At 37.2% G+C, this 22542-nt stretch overlaps 1 protein-coding gene across 9 annotated transcripts in view; it reads left to right on the forward strand.

Annotated features, from left to right (window-relative positions):
* The window catches only part of DLGAP2 (DLG associated protein 2), a 1236668-nt gene that overhangs the window by 613581 nt on the left and 600545 nt on the right, over positions 1 to 22542 (forward strand). The window lies entirely within an intron of this gene.

Below are 22542 nucleotides of genomic sequence, written 5' to 3' on the forward strand. Positions count from 1 at the left end.
GGCATGATAACATTTCCCTCCAAAACTGAACTCAACTTTGCTCATAACCTTCTCCCCCACTGTTAAGGATACCACCATCCTTTCATACACCCAGGCTTAGTTATCATTGTTGGCTCCTTACTCTCACTCTTCCCCCATTCATATCTGATCTTTTGCCACGGTCTATTGACTTTACCTTCAAAACAACTCTCACATATGCCCCCTTCTCTCCTCTAACACTGCCACCACTCTGGTGAAAGCCCTCATTACCTCATGGCTGGACTATTGCAATAGCCTGATGGTTGGTCTGTTTGCCATAAGACTCTCCCTCGACTAATTTCCATTTAGCTGTCAAAGTGATCTTTCTAAAGCTCAAGTCTGATGATGTCACTCCCATCCCTACTCAATCAACTCCAGTGACTACCTATCACCTCCAGAATTAAATATAAAATCCTCTGTTTGACATGCAAAGAGCTCCATAAACTACTCACCTCCTTTCCCCACAAGTGATCCAGTGACACTGGCCTCTTTGATATTCCTTAAATAAAACATGGTATCTTCCAATTCTGAGCATTTTCATTGGTTGTCCTGAATGACTGCAATATTCTCCCTGCTCTTCTCTGCTTCCTGACTTGGTTCAAATCCCAAATAAATCCCACCTTCTACTGGAAACCTTTCCCTATCCCCCTTAATTCCAAGTCATCCAGAATGTAGCTTGCTTGTACATGTATTTGTTTACATGCTGACTGTGGGCTCCTTGAGAGCAGAAACTATCTTTTACCTTGCTTTGTCTCCCTAGTTCTTAGTGGATAATAGGCACTTAATAGCCATTTGATAACTAACTGACCCCATTCTTGGAGAGGGGAAAATACTTCAAAGACAGAGAACAGACCTGAATAGTTTTGTGGATTCCAAGCTTAATGGAATGACCTTTCCCTTAAAAAGTGCAGGGCTGTTTCCATGCTTAGCCCAGAGATCAGACTTAGGAAGCTCTGCAAATCCTGGGCTTAAGGCTGATGTTTACTAAAAAGAGCTTAACACTGCATAGATATCTTGTGAGCAATAAAGAAGTAGTTTCATCCAGTAAGATAGAAAAGAGGCCTAGAAAAGGAGTGGTCTCAGCTAGTATGTAATATAAGGTACAGATATTCCCTGAATAGACCAAGGACATCAAAGCTTGCAGTCCAGAGTTTTGAGTTGCCCAGGGCACGTGGGCTTTTTGATTCATGTATTTAGTTGCTAAGTTTCTGTGCCTACTTTCCCCCATGGCATTTTGTGCATTTATGGGAAAGCATGATCCAAGATTTTGAGTATAATGCTACGTTATATACTATCATTATCACTTTGACTTCTGTTAATAAATGCTTTATGGATATGAATGATTTTGTCTTATTTGTTTAAATGGAAGCAAACTGGTAGGGCTAAGAAACTATATGTAACATGCCCCATCCAACCACAACACACCAGGGTGCCCATCTAGAGAACTATCTGACCTATTGGAGGACATGTGGATTGAAGTGAGAGACTGAACTTGAGACCAGAGAGCCTTGAGGGGATTGGTCATCAGTGCTACATACATTCATGCTATATATGACAGGCAATCCTGTTTGACTCTTGTCCTTGACATCCTATAAATTCACTAAAGAGGGTCCATCCAATGTGCTGTAGGCCTTCATGAAGATAATAATAATAATAATAACAACAACAAATGATAATTATGGTGATAATAACTAGCATTTATATAGCACTTTAATGTTTGCAAAGTGCTTTACAAATGGTACCTCATTTTATCTACTAATGGATCATGCTGGTTGTTAGCGTGTCATCCTGCACCCTTGCCATGTGACCGATCAATCTCTTCTGAGCATAAATTGATGCGCTGGATCTTTTATTCCAGTATGTCAAATTTCCTCATTGGTTCCTCATATATCAGTGAAAGTCCTTGTGGATAATGTCCACAGTGATATCCAATCTGATCTCTTAATTCTGATTTACCTACAACAATTTTCTAAGATATTGATATACATATGTATATATATGTGTATATATATGCATATATATAAGTATATGCACATATACAGAACAATTCACAAATTGCCTTCCAGCTAACTGCATGATACAATACAGAAAATATCCAGTTTTCATTATTTTTTGTGTTAATGGTTAAACACACTCTATTTGTCTTCCTATGATTACATGGAAGAGGTTTTTTAATGTGAGAACAAGCTTGTGCTTCTTTCTTTATGAAATGTAGTCTAAAACTATCTGATAACATTTTAAGTATACTTTACAACTATTAGGATGAATAGGATTACGAAGCTTTCTGAAATATCCATTGGTAAAAAGTAAAATAAAAGGTCACTGTTTTATAAAACAGTTTCCCTTGATGTCCACCTCTATTTAAAAAAAAAATCTGCATTCAATCAAATAACCTATTTAAGATTTTTATCATTATCCAAGAAAGTATGAATAAAACCCCGAGACTTTGGTATGATAAAAATATCATTATTCTTGCTACTGTCTTTAACTTCATCTGCAAATTATTTCTATTGTTCTCACTGTACAATGATAAAATAACATTGTTATTCTCACACACCCAACATCACCTGCAAATTATGCTCTTCTTTGTGAAGTCTTGACTGTGATATTTTCTTAGCTAACTTATGACAGGCAATTTATATGTCATTCATTTCTGTAAGGAATGTAGTATGTTTATATTAGGAATGATATACCAGCTGAATGAAGAATATGTGCCTATTGGAATAAAATATATGATCATATATAGAGTGGAGAAAAAAGGGATGGCCAAAAAAAGTTGTTTCCCTTACCTGAAAGTATGATCTATATCACAGTTTTGGTTTTTATTTAAGTAGCAAAACTTTTTAGTCTACCATGTCCCCAGGATCATTACAGGCTATAGGAGAAACAGGCCTGGACTCTTAGAACTTATTCATCCACCTGTTCCTTCAAAACATCTCAAGGAAGCACTTTTCAAGGTACTGAGGAAAAGTAGACTTTTTAAATAAAAAAAGACAGTCCGTACTCTAAATATGCTTATATTCTTGATGGAGGTCCCTCAACAGGTAGGTGCATGTGTAAAAATAAGTATAATATAATGTGACCAAAAGGAGAGAGTGAACAAAGAGTAAATTTAAGGATGAGGAGAAATGGCAAATTACTCCAGTATCTTTGCCAAGAAGACCCCAAATGGGGTCATGAAGAGTTGGACATGACTGTGTAATAGTGGGAAATGGGGTACGGGTTGGGGTAGGAGTTGGGGTTCTTAGGAATTCTTCTTTAAAGAATTATACCCTCTTGCACACAAAAAGTAGTTAGAATAAGGTGATAGTTTATTTAGGAGCAAGGGAAGGGAAGGCTGGGGGGAGGGAAACCATGAAAGAAATCCTTGGACTTTTTCATGGGGAGATTGGCATAAAGCACATGGCTCAGAGGTACCAAATCTCCTCGAACAGGAGACTGGAAAGTACTTTTATAGAGGAATGATGGGGGTGGACCATCTGCCCGTGAAAAGTTCCTTTAGTGAGAGAGGACCATCCCCCACTGGTGGTAGCTGGGGGAATTGGGTGAGGAGTAGAGGACCATCCCCCACTGGTAGTGACTAGAGGAATTGGGTGAGGGGTGGCTACGGATCCCTTTTTAGAACACAAATGCCACAGCCACACCCAAATTTATCTCCCCAGGGTAAGGGAGACCAGAATGAAGTGTAGGATTCTGAAGCTAGCTCAGTCCGATTTGGTTCAGCTTATCTCTCTAGGCGTTATCTGTCCTCTGGTTTAGTTTCTCAAGGAGAAGATTCCTTGATGTGCCCCAGAGAACTTCTGGGGTGCTCTGTACCCCATGACAACTGCAAACTTTTTTTTTTTTAGTGAGGCAATCGGGGTTAAGTGACTTGCCCAGGGTCACACAGCTAGTAAGTGTCAAGTGTCTGAGGCTGGATTTGAACTCAGGTACTCCTGAATCCAGGGCCAGTGCTCTATCCACTGTGTCACCTAGCTGCCCCAACTGCAAACTTCTAAACAACAGCACATTTAAGGAAGAACTCAAGATTTTTTGCCTGGGCACATCAAGGAAGCTCTGATGGAGGAGGTATCACTTCAAACTCCTGAAAGGTAGATTATGTTCTTGGTTCGGGTCTTGATGTAGTAAAGTGCTTTTCCATCATTATTTCATACAATTCTTCATAAGTTCTTCAATCCAAGAAATTTTTTCCATGCCCATGCTTTCTACTTTATCTCCCTGCATCCATAGATGTTCAATTTCCATGTATAGAAACCACTCCCTCCTCATTCTGGTCTTTTGAAACCCTGCTTTTGTTTCCAGACACAGTTGTGAGGTCAGGTGGAATGGTTTGGGTACATGCCCTGAAGATAAGGTCTTTTCCATTTTAAATCTTTGTTTGTCCATTTTATAGTACAGTATTCTGAATATGTAAAGTGGTGGCAGGGAGAAAGAGAGAGACAAAGACAAAAACAGAGAGAGAGATAGGTGGAAATAGAGACAACTTGATGAAAAGTCAGACATTTGGAGAGAATAATTTAATTTGGGGTCTTGGACATTTACATCCATGAGTATGGGGAGTTGTCAGTGTGAAAAATCCCTTCACTTAGTAATTGCTCTATAACTTAGAGTCTCAGAGGATTTTCTGTAGTCCTAAGAGGTTAATTGACTTGCCTGTGGTCATCTAGCCAGTATTCATGAAAGGACAGAAATTGAAGTCAAGTCTTTCAGTTTCAAGGCCAGTTTTCTATTTACTGTGAATCAATTAAGCAACAAAAATTTATTAAGCATCTACTATTTTTCAAACACTGTCTTGCCTCTTGCATATTTAGTGACTTATTGGATTCAGGGCTTGATGTTTATTAAATATGAAGTTTTGTGTGACCTGTGAAAAGTCACAATTTCCTTCTCCGGGCCCAGCTTCAGGGAATTGGTCAATATCAGAAGTCTTCTTAAAAGAAGAGAGCACCTTACCTAAACTTTGAAGAAAACCAAGGGATCCTGAGATGAGGTGGGAATAGATTCCAGGCCCCAGGATGGTTTTTGTAAATGTGTAAAGCAAATTGTTATGTAAAGTAATGAAAGGCAATAAGGTGTCAATGAGACAACAACATGGAGTATAAATGTTTATTGACTTACTAGAGTAGAAAGAACATTGGGTTTAAAGTCAGAAGATCTAGGTTTGACTCCTAGCTCTGCTGTCATCTTTAATTGTTCCAGTGACTTTGAATAAGAGATTATTTCTTAGCTCTGGCCATTTTCTCTAGCTGTCTCCCATTCCTGGAATGCTCTCCCCCCTCCATGAAAGCCACGGGAAACATTTAAATGTGAAAAACAAGCTGGTATATAAGGGAGTCACTGGGTCCCTAACTTCCCAGGATTCTTTTAAGTCCTGAAGAGTTAAATCTTCCCTCCACAGGAAGACTTCTCCAATCCCTCTAAATTTCTTTACCCCTTTTAATTATTCCCTATTTATCTTGTATACAACTTGCTTCAATTATCATTGTGTTTTTGTTTTTGCATGTTGTCTTTTCTATTAGATTTTAAGTTCCTTGAGGGTAGGGATGGTCTTTTAGCTCTTTTTGTATTCCCAGTGCTTAGCACAGTATCTGGTGCATAGTAGGCATTTAATAAATGTTTATTGATTGGTTGATTGAACCCAGGGGACTAAGGAATGCTTTACATAATGCTCTTGTATCTATTACCTAAACTTCTTGTTCACCACAGAAAGAGGTAGGGAATGGGTCTGTGTCTTCAATGTAGTTCATTCCTGGAAAATCTGATGTTAACGAAGATTCATTGGTTTCATAAGTTCATGCCTCAGCCCTAACACATGAAGACACTGACTCCTTCATGTTTTATCCTAAGAAGCTTGAGAGACCCCTCTGCCCTTTCTCGCATTTGCATCTTGAGGGAGATGCAGGCATACTGTAGGAAAAGAATGATTTGTCAAGGTTGTCGCCCCAGGAAAATGTCTGGGCTGTAGATGGCAACCCATCGTCACACTCGACTCTGGAGAATTGTTCAGTCATTGCTCTGTTTGGCAGAAGAGACACAGGCTAATGTGTCCATTTGTTATCACATTAATTATTCTTCACTTTATCAACCTGAGTAATGAAACCACATATAGAAGCTGCAAAGTCTATAGAGCCCTCTGCAGCTAAAATGTGCATCATCTGACAGTCACATAACAAGATAACTTACCCAGTTCCTTTGCCTTTGCATCAGCTGATGATAGGGAGGGGATGTGAGGGTAGAGTAAACTCAGATACTCAGATTTGTGAGGACAAAGAAAACCTCAACAGCCCTAACTTCCTTGGCCAGGGAGAAGGAATAGAGAGGAAGAAGGGCAGAAAAATGTCTTCAAAACCAAGTGATCATGGCAGTAACTTGTACCTATTTTCGACCATATACAGGAGACCTCAGGCCAAATCCTGGGTCTTCAACTCCATCCTCCTTTTATTTTTCTCCCTCATCTTTTTTTTTTTTGTCCCTAATTCTCCTTCCTTCTCCTCTTTTTTCTTCTAATCTTCTTTCTTAGCCTCCTTCTTTTCCCCCCTCTTCCCACTGCTTTTATTAACTTCTTTGTTGACTGAGAGTTTCCATCTTAGTACTCAGAGTCAGCATGAACAGCATTGACCAGGGTCAGCTACTTTTTTTTTTATTAGCACTTTTTGAAGTAAGTGGGAAGATACTGGCTGGTAATAATGACTGAAATACCCTAAGGGAAAAGAAGATACAAATTTAGGCCCCTGCAAGTACCCCAGGGTTTTTTTTGAGGGAAGTAAAGAGACCAGATAGGGAAGGTAGAAAGACAACCAAAGGTATATTTCACCAATAGCCTTCTCTGAAGATGTGTCCAGAGATAAGGATGGTATTTACATATACCTTTCCATAGCCCTAACTGCCACAGAACTAATAATAATTGAAATTGTCACTTTTGACAGCTTATAAATTGCCCCTGTATTAAACTATGATGATCTTTTCTCTCATGATGATTATCATAGTGGATAGAGTGTTAGGCTTGGAATCAAGGAGACCTGAATTTTGTTTTTTCTTCAGATGCTATGTGACCCTAGGAAAGTCACTTCTAAGATTTTAAGTAACCTCTCAAAAGAAGTGCAGCTAGGTTGTGCAGTGGATTGTGCACCGGGCCTGGAGTTAGGAAGATCTGAGTTCGAATGGGCCTTAGACACTTACTAGCTGTGTGACTTTGAGCAAATTACTTAACCCTGATTTCTTAAGTTTGCTCACCTATAAAATGAGCCGAAGAAGGAAATGACAAATCATTTCAATGTCTTTGCCAAAAAAAAAGAAACAAACCCCCAAAACATGAACACAGAAACAAAACCCAAATGTGGTCATGAAGAATTGGACATAACTGAAACAAATGAACAGCAAAAAACCTCTCAGAAGCTTATTTGTAAAAAAGTAATCACAAAAGCACCTAGATCACTGTTATTGTGAAGATCAAATGAGATAATGTGTAAAACTCTTTGCAAACCTTAAAGTACTATATAAATATTAGTTATTATTATTATACTTATCAAAATGAATATAATATAAATGATTAATTCCTATGCTGGCCCATTGCTACAGACTCAGTAGAATGTAAGCTTCTTGACAAAAATTATTTTTTTAATTGAAGTGTTTTGTTTTTACATTATGTTGATCTACCAGTATATTCTTACCCTTCTCCAGAGAACCATACCATTTAACAATAATTAAAAATGAGAGAGAAAATAAAAAGCATTTCAGCAAAAGCCTCCAACATATCAACTAATTCCAATATTATATCCATACTCATAGCCTACAATCTTTGTAAAAAAGGGAAGGAAGTGTGCATTCATCTTTCTTTGAAGCTAAGTTTGGTCTCTGAATACATTGCTTAGTTTCAATTTTGTGTCCTTTCCATTTACACTGTTGTAATAATTTTGTATTATGTTTTCCTGTTTCTGATGATTTCATTTTGTATCATTTCATTTATCTTTGAAAGACACTTTCTCTTCCTATTTTACATGAGGAAGTTGCCTTACTCCTTGCCAAGGCTAGTTAGCCCCTCTATCTTGTCAAGTGATCTTATACATTCCATTTCCTCCAAGATATTGCCTCCATTGTCATCCCATCCCCTCTTTCACTTATTTTCAACTTCTCCTTCTCTACTGGCTCCTTTCATACTTCCTGCAAATATGCTGATGTCTCCTCTCTCCTGAAAAAAACAAAATGTTTCTCTTCTGCCCTTTGTAGCTAACCTCAACAAAAAAGTCACCTACAATGGCTTCCTTTTCCTCTCTTTTTACTTTTTTTCTTTTTCTTTTTTGTTTGTTTGTTTGTTTTGGAGGGGCAATGAGGGTTAAGTGACTTGCCCAAGGTCACACAGCTGGTAACTGTCAAGTGTCTGAGACCAGATTTGAACTCAGGTACTCCTGACTCCAGGGCCGGTGCCTATCCACTGAGCCACCTAGCTGCCACTTACGTTAGTCTTTTTTAGTTTTTTGCCACTGGGGGAAACAGTTATAATTGTTTCATTTTTGTTTCATAGCTCCAACTCTTGTTGTACATATAGTGGGTATTTAATAAATGTTTTTCAGATGTTGAATTCAGGTTTCTTGCACTGTATCTCTACAGAGATATCTATTAGATTACTCTTCAAATCAGTATTCTATTTAATTTTAGATAATGTCTTCAAAAAGAAATCTGAAATTCTAGTATTTGACGTGTTTTATTAAGATTTCATATGAGTTTCAATTTAGAACTGTTTGAGTCCTCAGAGGTTATATAATTGGTTGGATTAGTAACACAGACCAGTGAAAGGAGCACTGGATTTGGAGATTGTAGATTGGGATTTGAAGCCTAACTCTTCCACTATATATATATATATATATATATATATATATATATATATATATATATATGACCCAGGCTTCAGTTTCTTCATCTGGGACATGAGGGGGTTGGATTAGATGATCTCTAAGGGCTTTTTGAAGTCTACAGTTATGATCCTCTAATATCTATGGCCCCTTCCAGAGCTAAAGCTATGAGCCAATGGTCTCTATATTTCCTTTTGGCCTCTCTGTTCTGAGATTCTGTTCCAAATCTCTCATTTGACAGGTGAAAAAACTGAGGTCCAGACAAATGACTTGTCCAATGTCATGCAGGTATTATGAAACAGGAATAAGATTCACATCTAGGTTCTCTGGCTCCAAATCCAGTGCTACTTTTACTAAACCAGCCTGCGTCATTCATAGATGAAATTGGACTAAAAAGGGATCCTAATGCTAGTGAGGACTGAAAAAGAATAAAATGGGCTGGGAGTGGTTAGAGATGTGAATGTGCTGTTAAGAGTTAAAAGTGCTTTTTAAAGGTAAGACATGTAATTATTTAAAAGGTTAGAAAAGAAATAAAACAAGGGGATTCAGCTTTTTGGGGGAAATTCCAATTTGGTCTATCAGGAAAAGCAGTAATTCAACATATAGATTCTTTCCATATAAAGAGAGATGGAGAACAAGAGGGCAAAAAAAAGAGCCTCAGCCCAAAAGTCATGGTCAATGATGGATAATAAATATAGGTATGAATGTAAGAGAGCGAAAGAAGCCTGTACTTCATACACAGTTACTCTAGACAATGAGATCATGTCTTCAAGGCAATTGCCCACATTGAACCTGACAAACCCTCTTCTGATTACCAGTAGAGTGGAGCCTTTCCTATCTCTGAATCCTACTGAGTCATGGAAGCAGCACCCATTGAGAGTAAATGAATGAGAGTGAAAGTGAATGAATGAATGAATGAATTGAAATGTAGTAGGGAAAGCACTGGATTTAACTTTGAAAAACCTGAATTCTAATACTTGCTTTATTACTTATGTAATATAAACAATAATAATATTTAGCATTTATATAGCACTTTGAAATTTACAAAGCACTCTATATATTATCTTGTGATATCCTGTGAGTTAGGTGTCATTATTATCACATTTTTACAGCTGAAGAAAATGAATCCACAGAGAGGTTAAGAGACTTGTCCAGAATTACACAGTTACTCAAGAGAGTATTTGACCTCAGATTTTTCTGACTCCAAGTCTAATACTTTATAAGTTTCTTAGCCTCTTTACATAGGTCTCATTCAGATGACCTGTGTCTGATTTTTGGTTTTGCTATTTTTCTATGTGACTGGGGAAAATTTGCTTCTTTTTATTTTCTTGTTTATTAAATGGATTTAATTACTATTGTACTACCTACCTCACTGGGTTGTTGTGAGACTCAAGTAAAATGACAAGAGATAAAATACTATACACACCTTAAATAGCCATATAAATGTCAGGTACCAGTATGTAGTTTATCCTGAGGACAACTACTGATGCGTTTTTGGTTTTCCATCCTTAGCAGCTACCCTGTCTTACAATAAATTAAATGCTTATTGATTGAATAACTGATCAAGACTCTCCATCATGCATCTAAATCAGTTATCAATTTCAATAACAGAAAGTGGACATGGACAATTCCTCCATGAATACAATCTCAGCTAACCATAATATTCAGTGGTGAAATGTTATACTTAATCTCTTTCCAGCCCTCTGATTACCATTACAGACTTTGATTTCAAAAATGTTTGGAAATGTATAGCTGGTATGTAAATAAGGAGCTTTCCTCAGGACTGATGACTCTGAGACTTCTGTTTATCCTAGCTCCCTCCAACCCCACCAAATGTGAGAAGATATTCCTCACCCTTGCCCTCTGGGGATACACTCTCAATGTGGCTGCTCTATAGACCCCTGTAAATTTGGTATAACAAGTTAATTTTACTGGATTCTGACAGTCCTGGAGTCTTTCTTATTGCCCAAACTCTCACATTACAAAGAGATCTTTCAAAGACCCTTTGCTGGGACCTGATTTAATACTGTGTAGATTCCCCAAGTATCCCCCAAACTCCTATATAATTAACTTCATCTTTCCTCTGCCCCAATCTAAGAAGCAATCTCTAATTACCTTTAATAATTTCTGCTGGAATGACCTGTGTATTCCTGACCACTCAGCAATTAGATAACATTCATTAAAGGAAAATACTTCTTTCTTAATGCCCCATAAACCATTGGGTTAAATTTATTTCTAACCCTATGTGTCTTGTTCTGAAGAGACTTTCTTGGTTCCTTAATCTCATGAAACATACATACTGAGACTGCAATGTTTCATCTCCACTATATTAAGCCTAATAGTCTTGCAAGCATTGGTGATTAATCACAGAAGCTCCTGTTGTCATATTAATATTATTGTTTTTCAGGTATATCCAAGTCTTCGTGATCTCAGTTAGGGTTTTCTTGGCAAAGATATGGGAGTAGTTTGTCATTTTGTTCTCCAGCTCATTTTACAGATGAGGAAACTGAGGAAAACAGGGTTAAATGACTTGCCCAGGGTCATACATCTAGTTAGTGTCTGAAGCCAGATTTGCATGCAGGTCTTCCTGACTCCAGGCTCTGCTCTCTATCTACTGTGAAGTCTAGCTGCCCTTATCATACTGTGGAGGCTGCACTAAAAGCCATATTGTGTGTAGTTCTACTGTATTGTAACCCCTTCAGAACACATCAAATTCAGTTATGGATGACACAATTTATGAAGAACCCTGCCATGCCAGAGCATGGCCAAGAGAAGTTGACTAGGATGGCAAGAAGACTGAAGACCATGTCATTGGCTAAAGCAACTGGCAATGTTTATTCATCTTGGGGAAGAGAAAACTTTAGGTGGGGACATGTATAGGTACAATATACAAGAATATATGTCAACAAAACCTGAGCTTTGAGAGTTTTCCAGTCTTCAACAATTAGAATGATTCTTCTTTGGAGAAGGGGATAATTAAATTAGTGTTTGAAAATTTGAAAGGTGCTAATAAATAACCATAACTAGCATTCATATACCACTTAAAGTTTTGCAAAGTGCTTTACAAATATTATCTCATAAAAACCAAATATTATCTCATTTGATTTTTTAGAATAGCCTTGGAAGGTAGGTGCTATTATTACCCCCAATTTATTGGTGAGAAAATTGAGAGCAGGCAGAGGTAAAGTGACTTACCTAGGATCATACAGTTAGGAAATATTTGATGTCAGATTTGAACTCAATTCTTCCTGACTCTAGGTCTAGCACCTAAACCACTGTGCCAACTGTCTACCTCAGTATAATGAGAAGTAATAATTTGTATTTATTTTATATTTATGTTTTCAAAGCATTTCATACACATAATCTCATTTCATCCTTACTTCAACACAAAGAGGTAGGCATAGGTATTATTTATCCCCAGTTAACAGATGAGGAAATTAAGGCTAAAAAAAAAGTCAAGTAATTTGCCTAGTAGAGTTACTCAGTTTGCAAACGTCTGACTCATATATTTGGTCCAGAATCATGAACTTTCAATGGTTAGAAACAGATTTTAATTTGGTGTAAGAAAAACAACAACATATTACTAGTAATATCTGTCTTAGTTTCCTCTATTGTAAAATGGAGGTAATAATAGCACCTACCTTCCTGAGTTGTTGTGAAGATCTAATGAGATAATGTTTATGAAGTACTTGGCATAATAGTTACCTTTAATAAGTGTTTCATAAATACTTATTTCCATTTTTACTTTTAATGATGACCATAATTTTTTTTTCCAATTTTATACCTTTAAAAAATCTCTCTAATTCTAGACATCCTTTAAAGGTTCCTTTTTCAGAGCCTTTCTCAAACCTTAAATGAAAATCAATAGGTTCTACATTTAATTACTCAATCACTGAGCTTGTTCCAATATTGTAGTGAAGAAACTACAGATTCACCATGTTTTGGTCTTCCCTAGGTATTTGTTCTACACAGATCTAATTTGCCATCTAAATCATTTGGTTCTATGAATCTCAGTTTCCCCATTTGTTGTGAGGATCAGATGAAATAGCTATAAATTTGCTTTGCAAGCCTGAAAGTCTTATATAACTGCTAGCTTTCATTGTTATTATTGTTAAAGGCAGCTTGTCAGCTATAAACCACTATATAAATGTGAGTTGTGATCCTTATTTACAACACTGAATCTTGATTTATTTTATTTCTTTATATCTTCTCTTAGAGAAGTTTCTACTTCAGTAGCCATACTATAATAAGAAAACAATAGTAGCATGTATGTAACACCTTAAAGTTTGCAGGGTACTTTACAAAGTTTATTTGATTTGACACTCAGAACAACCCTAGAAGGAAGTAATTAACATTTTTATCCATATTTTACTGATGACAAAGCTGAGGCAGAGAAGTTAAGTGAATTGCTTGGTATTGAACGCTAATATATGTCTGAGGCAGGATTTGAACTTGGATCTTCTTGGAGTCCTGTCTGATGATCTATTACATTTTGTATGTGAAGATGAGGTCTAGAACAGCACATATCAGCATAGTATGAATATTTAAATGGTTTTCCAGCATGTTAAATAATCATACTTCAGGCATCCATACTCTAGAATGATAGTTACAAGAGTTCGGAGTAACCCTAGGGATTAACTCATCCACACCATTCATTTTGTCAAAGAAATGCAGGCCCATAGAAGTTGAAACTTGTCTATGGTCAACTAGGAAGACTGAAATACAAAAACATGTCCATTGATCTCAGATCCATTGTTCTTCCCACTAGGTTACACTGAGTATTTAAAGCAAGAAGGAAACGTAATTATTTTATGTAGTCCTTTTTACCACTGGTGCCATCTTAAGAATGGCCCTGAAACTAAGAACAGTTAAGTTTCCTTTTATAAGCAGCTGGGAATCAAGGGGTGCAGCTTGTGGTCAATGAATAAGATGAATTGGCCCATCACCATGTGGTCATGGAACTTTCATCCTTGGATCCTGATCCTGTTGGTCCTAATAGTTCTACATATACTTCTTTTTCTCTGACAGCCCGGTGAGTGTTACTTTCTCAAGGTATTGCTAATGCTTGTCTTTTCCACATTCCATGATGTATAATTTACAGAATGTATTTGTTTTAAAATCTACTTGTTCTGTCCCTCATTAGAATGTACGCTCCCTGGGGGTTGTTTAATCCTTTGTATTTATATTTCCACTTAACATAGTGCCTGTCACATACTAGGTGCTTAATAAATACTTGTTGATAGATAACCAGTTTTCCCATTAGCTAAACTCTCCCTGACTGGGACAATCATGTTTCTCACATCCTCTCTATCTCAAGCCTTCTTGGATTTCTTTGTCAGCAAATCTACTTGCAGACACTTGCCTTTTCATACTTCTGTTAATCAGCAACATTTTTCATTAGCTTCAGGGATAAACCTGCGTGTGCCCACCATGCCATATTAATGCTTATCTGCAATGTTAGCATTTGAAGATTACCTGGTCAAGTCCCACAGTGGAGCTCTACTGCTGTTCCATTTAAAAGATGTATGGTTGCATGCCCTGGAATATTTCAAAAGGCTTAGCTCCTCTGCTAGCTTTGCAACATGCAGAGATCAAGTGCGAGTGAGCTGCCATTGAAAAACTCTTTGTGACCTTATTTCAAATAATTTTCCGCGGATTTGCATTGTATCTCTCCACAAAAAGAAAGTGAAAGAAAGTATATCCTCCATTTGAATAGTATTTTCCTTGAAAAACATTGATGGACTAGCTCTTCTTATCATTTTCTAATTAAAAGGCAGTTAATCTCAGGTGAAATCAAAGTCAAAAAGTGGGATGTATCTATAGGAAGCTTAAATCTCTGGTTGGAAAGTGAGAGGTTCAATTAAATGAAAATCTGTTCTTTTCAACAGTAAACAAGCAGTTTGAGCATTCCCCTCCCCACTCTATTGATCATTGTGTTTCTTTTTGTTTTATTGTTTAAATGAATTGATTGGCTCTTTCTGTTTTTTGCAATTTTTTATCTGTTTTACGTAGCTTTGGACAGATAGTAATTTTAAATAATAATAATGATAGCTAACATTTATATAACACTATATGCCAGGCAATGTGCTAAGTGCTTTACAGTTATTATTTCAGTTAATCTTTACAACTCTGGGAGGTCCCCATTTTACTGATGTGGAAACAGAGCAAAGAAAAGTTAAGTGACTTGCTCAAGGTCACCCAACTAGTAAGTGCTTGAGGCTAGATTTGAACTCATGTTTTCCTGATGCCAGATCCAGCATTCAATCCATTGCACCACCTAGATGTCTATCCTAAAAGGGCAGGATGTCTGAATTTGAATCAAATCTGAAAGTTTTGGAGTTTGATCCTCTCTTGGTAGGAGCAATGTACCCGTAACTGCATTAATGTCCCTGTAGTAGGGTGGGAAAAGCACTGGCTTTGGAGTCAGAAGATGTGAGTGTGAATTCAGGCTCTTGTACCATTCTATCTGCATGACTTTGGGTATGTTAACTATTTTTCTGGTCTTCAGTTTCCTTATCTGTTAAATTAGCAAGGAGGTTTATAGGACCTTTATATTTCCTTTTGGCTCTTAATCTATGCTAGAATATAAACTCCTTGAGCATAGGAACCATTTCATTTCTGTCTTAGCATCCCCAGCACCCAGCAAAGTGCCTAGCAAATAGGAGAGTCTTAATAAGTATTTGTCGATTCATTGATTGATTGGGGTTCCTATGAATCTTTTGCTGGGCTAAAAAATCATCTCTAAAGTATGCTCTGTAACAAAAACAAGATGTATAATGTAATGGGAAACAGCAAACTACAGTGCAAAGTATACTGGATTTATAGCCTGAGGACTTGGGTCATATCTCAATTCAGCTACTATGTGACCTGGGGAAGTCACTTAACCTTTTATGATTAAGTTAACAAAAATAAATAGGGCAAACCAAATGACATATGGGGTCTCTTTTATCCAGAAAGCTAGTCTTACTATCATATCAATCAATTTATCAAAATATATTCGTAAAATGCCTTAGTCCAATAATTGATAAATAACATTTCAAAACAAATTTTGTCATGGGAAAGCATAAACTTTCTTTTACTTACCATCTGAGGATACTAGGACTTAGGTTGGTTGGCTTGTTTGTAATTAGTCTTATTTAAGCAGCTGTACCATGGTTGCCAATATCCAGGATTTGGGGCACAGATTCATAGGAAACATCTTCCTATCCCTCACTAAGCTTCCATTCTAAAATAGATTAATTAAAAGAAATAAACAGTTGATCCTCCCAATGACTATCATATAAATCATCATGAACCATTAGTCTTGAAGAGTAAAAGAAATGATCCTAGGTCTATGTAAAATGAAAGAAAGCTTGAAAAAAAAATGAAGATACAGTGAAAGCTTTTTGTTTTTCCTTTGGTCTATTGATTCTCACTGCCAAAAGACTGATTACATTATAACACTGGTAGATGAAGAAAGACTAGTGAGAATTCCATGTGCTGTCAAATATATGTGTGTACTGAAGAGGTTTTTTAAAACTATGAGTTACTCTGGCATCATAGCATGTATGTTTTCTCTTCTGAATGGATATCAAGACACATCACTGAATTATCACCATTATATGAATGCAAAAAAAGAAAAAAGATAGAGAAGAGACACTGAGCAACCTCTATACATAGTGTGAAAAAATGTATCACCACTAGGCTAACTACCTCTAGACTTCTTTTCCAGATTTTGGCCAAGTTATTTCCAGGTTCAGCCAAAGTGACTGAAAAGTACTTGCCTACATCTCTCATTCATAGCATCTCATCTCTCATCACCATGCCTTTGTGCTAGATAGATCTCTCATATCCAGAATGTAGTCTCTCCTCCCCTTTATCTCCTAGAATCCCTTCTTTCTTTCAAAGCTTTTCTCAGATACCACCTCCTATATTTTGTTTTTTCTTGACCCTTGTCCTTGTGGACATCTATTACACTAACAAAATTGCCTTGCATTATTTTGAATATGTAATATTTTACTTTTTATATGAGAGGTAGCTGTGATTGAGTGTATTGAGTATTTATATTTATAGTGTATTTATTGTATGCATCTTACAAAGGGAAAATCATTAGTTATTGGGCAGCTATGTAGTACAGTGGATAGAGTGCCGGTCCTGAAGCCAGGAAGACCTGGACTCAACTTCCATCTCTGACTTGCTATATGACTTTGGGTAAGTCAATTAATTTCTCAGTGCTCTTGGTAACTCTCTGTGACCATAAGTTACAGAGAAGGTGCCAAGCTGCATTGTTAAGGGAAGTTTTCTTATTGAAGAATTCTCTAAATCATTGAAGTCACATGTCTGATGATAATAATAATAATAACTAACATTTGTATAGTACTTACTATACAGTTATTATCTCATTTGATATTCACAATAACCCTGGCATCTAAGTGCTATTTTGTAGTACCTATTTTGTAGATGAGGAAACTGAGGCAAACAGAGGTTAAGTGACCTGTCCAGGATCATGAACCTAGTATCTGAAGCCAAATTTGAACTCAGGTCTTCTTGACTCCAGGACCCTAACTCTGTCCACATACCACATAGCTGCCCTACAACTAGTCATTTTTCCTTTGTAAGAGGCATAGTATTAGAGGTATGGAGAGGGATTTCTACTTGAAAGGAACATTTCAGATTGTCATTTGTGCACATTTTTAGCATCTACAGAGTGAATTTCCTTTGAAAGGGTGTCCCATTAGTGGCATGGATCAGGGAGGTGGCATCTTGGAACATTTTGAATGTCAGAGCTCCTACTCTAGGCATAGACAGCTCACACCTTAGGTAGTGAAAGGAATTCAATGAGTGTTTTTTTCTTCACAATAGGTGTTTTAGTGACTATGCACACCACAAGTAATGCTACCTCCTTTTCCTGGGCTAGTTTCCCATTTACCTGAAGGGTAACAGCTCTAAGGATATGTGTGTGCACATAAAATCTCTCTCTCTCTCTCCCCCCCCCCATCCCCCTCTCCTTCTTTCTCTTTCTCTCTCAATGTCTATTCTTCTGTTCCTCATACTTTAGTGTCACTGAAGCAGGAGTTTTTTCTCCCATCCCAATACAGAAATCCAAACATCTCCCTAAATCTCTACTGGTGCCACCATTTATCATACCAGACAGCAACTTAGCAGTTGCCATATTTTCTTTTATATAAAGGAAGAAAATAGAATGATAGCAGGGAAAGGAAACTGCAAAATAACAGGCACAGCTCATTTTGATAGGACCTGTTGGGTGATCAGGCAGAATCAGTCTCTCCTCTTAAACTCAACCCTATTCTAAAGGGAGAAAACATTGTCCAACAGCTTAATAGATACAACTTTGAGCTAATCTCTTTAGTGGACTAATAAAGGGAAAGGAGAACTTCCCTCTAGCTGCTCCGTTTACCATTTCACCACCCACATCCACATTCTTTTTTAAATTTTTTATTTTTTGTGGGGCAATGAGGGTCAAGTGTCTGAGGTAGGATTGAAACTCAGGTCCTCCAGAATCCAGGGCTAGTGCTTTATCCATTGCACCACCCAGCTGGCCCCACATCCACATTCTCTCAGATCTTAGCCAGAGAGGAATATATGTATGTATGGGGTGAGTGGGTGGGGATGGGGGGCGGGGAAAGTCACTCCTCAGCTTCCAGTTTCCATAGTCTGTAACTATAGTTCACTGGGTAATGGAAGAAGGGTGGAGGAAACTGATTCTCAGAGATCTGGCCTGCTAACTTCCCATCTCCTAGGGAACAAGAATGGCTATTCATTCCAGCCTTGAGCTTCTTTCTCCCAGAAGGCTCCTAAAGTAAAGTATCAGAAAGCAAAGTTTAAAGACTACACCAGCTGGTGAATACTACATTTGCTGGAATCTCATGCCTCCATAGCAGTGCTCTCTAGGAGAGAGAGTCTGAGAAATTAAGACTATATACCTTTATTTGTTTATTCATTAATTTATTTGTATATATACTTATATGTGTTGAAGGGTGTTTTTTTTTCTTTTTAATTTTGATAAGTTTCTTGAAGGCAGGGATCATTTGATTTTTGTCCTTTTATTCCTAGTTCCTAGCACAGAGTTGGTACTTACTAAGAGCTTGATTGATTGAGGTGTCAAATTCATGCCTTGTAAACTGTGGGAAAAGTTTCAAGCAGCCATAATCATATTAAAATGTAATTGGGAAATGTTTAACATAAAAAATGAAATATAAATTATGTTAATTTGTGGTTTTCTAAGTCAATATGTGACCCACAATTCTGTTTTTTGGTGTTTTTTATCTGTTTGTTTTATGTAGCTTTGGACAGATAGTAATTTTAAATAATAATAATGATAGCTAACATTTATATAACACTATATGCCAGGCAATGTGCTAACTGCTTTACAATAATTATCTCAGTTAATTTTCACAACTCTGGGAGGTCCCCATTTTACTGATGTGGAAACAGAGCAAAGAAGTTAAGAGCAGAGAAGTTAAGTGACTTGCTCAGGGTCACTCAACTAGTAAGTGCCTGAGGCACTTTCATACCACTGGGCTAGATGATTTCCAGAGTCTATTCAAAGCAATGTCTCTTTCTCAATGATCTTTTTATGCATACATCTTTGAAATGAAGGAAATTCTTGTTTATATTTAGTAAAAATCTTCTCTAGAGTAATAGCTCCTGAGAGAATGTTCATCTTTACTCATTTTGTTTTTGTAAGAATGGTTGAGGGCTAGAAAATGTGATTGTTGTTTGTCCTTCATTCATTGAAGAGGACTGTCACAGAAGAAATGGTTGGTGTTGGGGTCCTTAGGTATTCCTCTTTAAAGAATTACACCCTCTTGCACACAAATCAAATTAGAATAAAATAACATTTTATTTCGGCACTAGAGAAAGGAAACCAAGAAAGGAGTCCTTGAATTTTTCTCATGGGGAGATAGATGGGTCAGAGACTTGGTTCTCTGAGATATCTATCTCCTTGAACAGGAGAAAGGAAAAATAAAAACTTTTATAGAGGAAAGATGGCAGAGGGACAGAAGGGGTGATGATCTGACTGTGAAAAGTTCCCTTTGGGGGTGGGGGAAGCTGGAATGAAGGGAGGTGGTCCTGACTTCTGGAGTTATCTGTCCCCTTGGCACCACTCAGGCAGCAGCCACACCTAATGGGTTTATCTCTCTTGCTTCAAGGTATTCTTCATGGACCATGACATCTGGAGGTGATGTCATGACTTGAAGTGAATTAGATTTAAGTGAGTGAGGGTTGTGCAAAAGTCACTAGCCTCAGTCTTTCCTCCAGACCCTCTGGGTCCAGTGGCAAGATATACATCAGGATAAGTGGAGATTGGCCCCAATGTTTGAGGAAATCAGGGTTAAGTGACTTGCACAGGGCAAACGGCTAGTAAGTTGTCAAGTGTCTGAGGCCAGATTTGAACTCATGTTCTAATTCCAGGGCCAGTGCTCTATCCACTGCCCCATTTAACTGCCTCTAGAGAATATGATTAAGAAGATGGTAAAATAGGGCATAACTTTAATGGGGAAAACTACCTAAAATGGCTTCCCCTCAAGTATCATTGATTTGTAAGCAGAGTCAGCTTCACTAGCAAGTTACATATACCAGCTACTCATTTGTAAAACTACTCTGCTGATTGCATAAAAAAATACCTAAAATCATAAAAATGCTGAAGTATAATTAAAAGAAATCATGCTTATTCCTTAAACCTGAAATACTGGTGACATTACAATTATATTTCACCACTGGGAGGATATAGGGCTCCTATTCTAACTGCCTTTCTGCTGTGGATAAAGTATTTTTGCTTCATTTCCAAACTATTGCATAATCTCAAATTACCTTCCATATTGTATCCTCTCTCATTACCTAACACATATCAACTTCTCTTACCCACCCCACACGCCAACCCCACCAAAAAACTAATAAATAAATAAACCATATTTTCTCTGAATTTGATATGATGAAATAAGCAGTATTACATAATTAGGAAATAAATTCTGTCCTGCCTTAGTTTATGGAAAGTAATAAAAAAAAACCTAAGGTTAAAAAAAGGTATTTACAAACCCAAAGGATTCATTTATCACTTTCTACAAAGAGGCAAGAAGAACAGTGTTTTTTGGACATCTTTCTACCACTACAGACTACAGAACAAAAGTCTTGGATGGGGTGGGGGAGAAAAAGATAGACTGTAAGAATCTATCCATGCTCCAGTGGGTGGATGGTGTTTCTTTTTCCTCTCTGTGAGAGTGAGAGCTAAAATGGAAAAAAAATAATAAAATCATTTCAGGGGAAGGGTTGATTGTAACAATTACTTAACCAGAGTCTATGTTCATTGTTTCCTCACTCCTTTAATAGCATGAGTCATCCCAGATCACTTGGGGTTTAAATACCACCAACATCTGCATGCAAATAGAGGTGTTGACTTGTTTTGGGCTTCCATAATAGGTCTCTCTAAAAGGAAGGACAAACATCATTTTGTTTTGTTTTCTCAGTGGGTCCTGATGGTTAAATTTTCTCTTACATTATGACGGACCTCGAATGACTGCTCAGTCCTTTTAAATGCATAAAATGATCAGTAATGCCAGATTGAAGAAGGCATGAGTATAGCCAAACAGCAAGTACTACTATTGGTGGAAGAGACAATGGCAAGGGCACTGTGAGGGATACAGGATATAGTATTACATGATTTCAACCATAGCAGATCACAGAGGCACTCTTGCATTTTTTTTAATCCTTTTTGATTATTCCATGATACCTAAATAGAAAGTGTGGTACAGTTAAGAATGAATGAATGGATAGGTAGATTGAATGAATGAATGAATGAATGAATGAATGAATATCAAGACCCAGAAAATCTTCAGATATTTAAAGGGCAATCTCAGAAATGGGATTAGACTTGTTTGACAATGGGTGGAAATTGCCAAAAGGCAGATTCAGGCTTCTCCCTAATAATCTGGAGTATACAGAAGTGATATGGTTACTTGAAAGACTTTGAGTTCCTCCTCACTAATCCTCTGGTGATGGAAGTGGATTAAAGTAATGGACTTGAAAGTAGAAGGAAATGGGTTCAAATGTTTCTTCAGAAAGTTACATGCTATGTGACCCTGGGCAAATCACTTAACTTCATTCAGCTACAGTTTACTCATCTGAAAAATGGGGATAATAATAATATTTACCTCACCGTTTTTTTTGTGTGTGTGAGAAAGAATAGACGACATATATAAAGTCCTTTGTGAACCTTAAAGCATTATATAAATGCTAGTTATTTTGTCCGCTTTTGTGGTTTCATTCAGAGGACATTGTTTAGTAAAAGGTTAAGCCTTTGAGGGCTCTTCTAACTCTGAAATTCTGTGATTCTGTGAGCTGAATCTCAGTCCTGGATTTGTCACTTAAATATACTGGGATTTGGAGTTAAAAGATTATCATGGGATCCACACATTGATAACAACATTGTAGCATTTAAAAAGTTGTGAAATTAGGACCATACAATTAGATCTTCAAAGTACCTGCTCTGATTCCCTCATTTGATAAATGAGGAAACAGAGGCTTAGGGGTGTTAAGTGACTTTTCTAAGTTCACACAGGTAATACAAGAAGTAGTGAGCCAGGCTTGGAATTTAGATCCTCCGACTTCACATCCTCCATGATCTGTGTTGTACTGTGCTGTCCCCATAAGTGTTTCTTTTCCATCCCAATAGTAA

The sequence above is a fragment of the Dromiciops gliroides genome, chromosome 2 (assembly GCF_019393635.1).
Source record: "Dromiciops gliroides isolate mDroGli1 chromosome 2, mDroGli1.pri, whole genome shotgun sequence".
Lineage (NCBI taxonomy): Eukaryota > Metazoa > Chordata > Mammalia > Microbiotheria > Microbiotheriidae > Dromiciops > Dromiciops gliroides.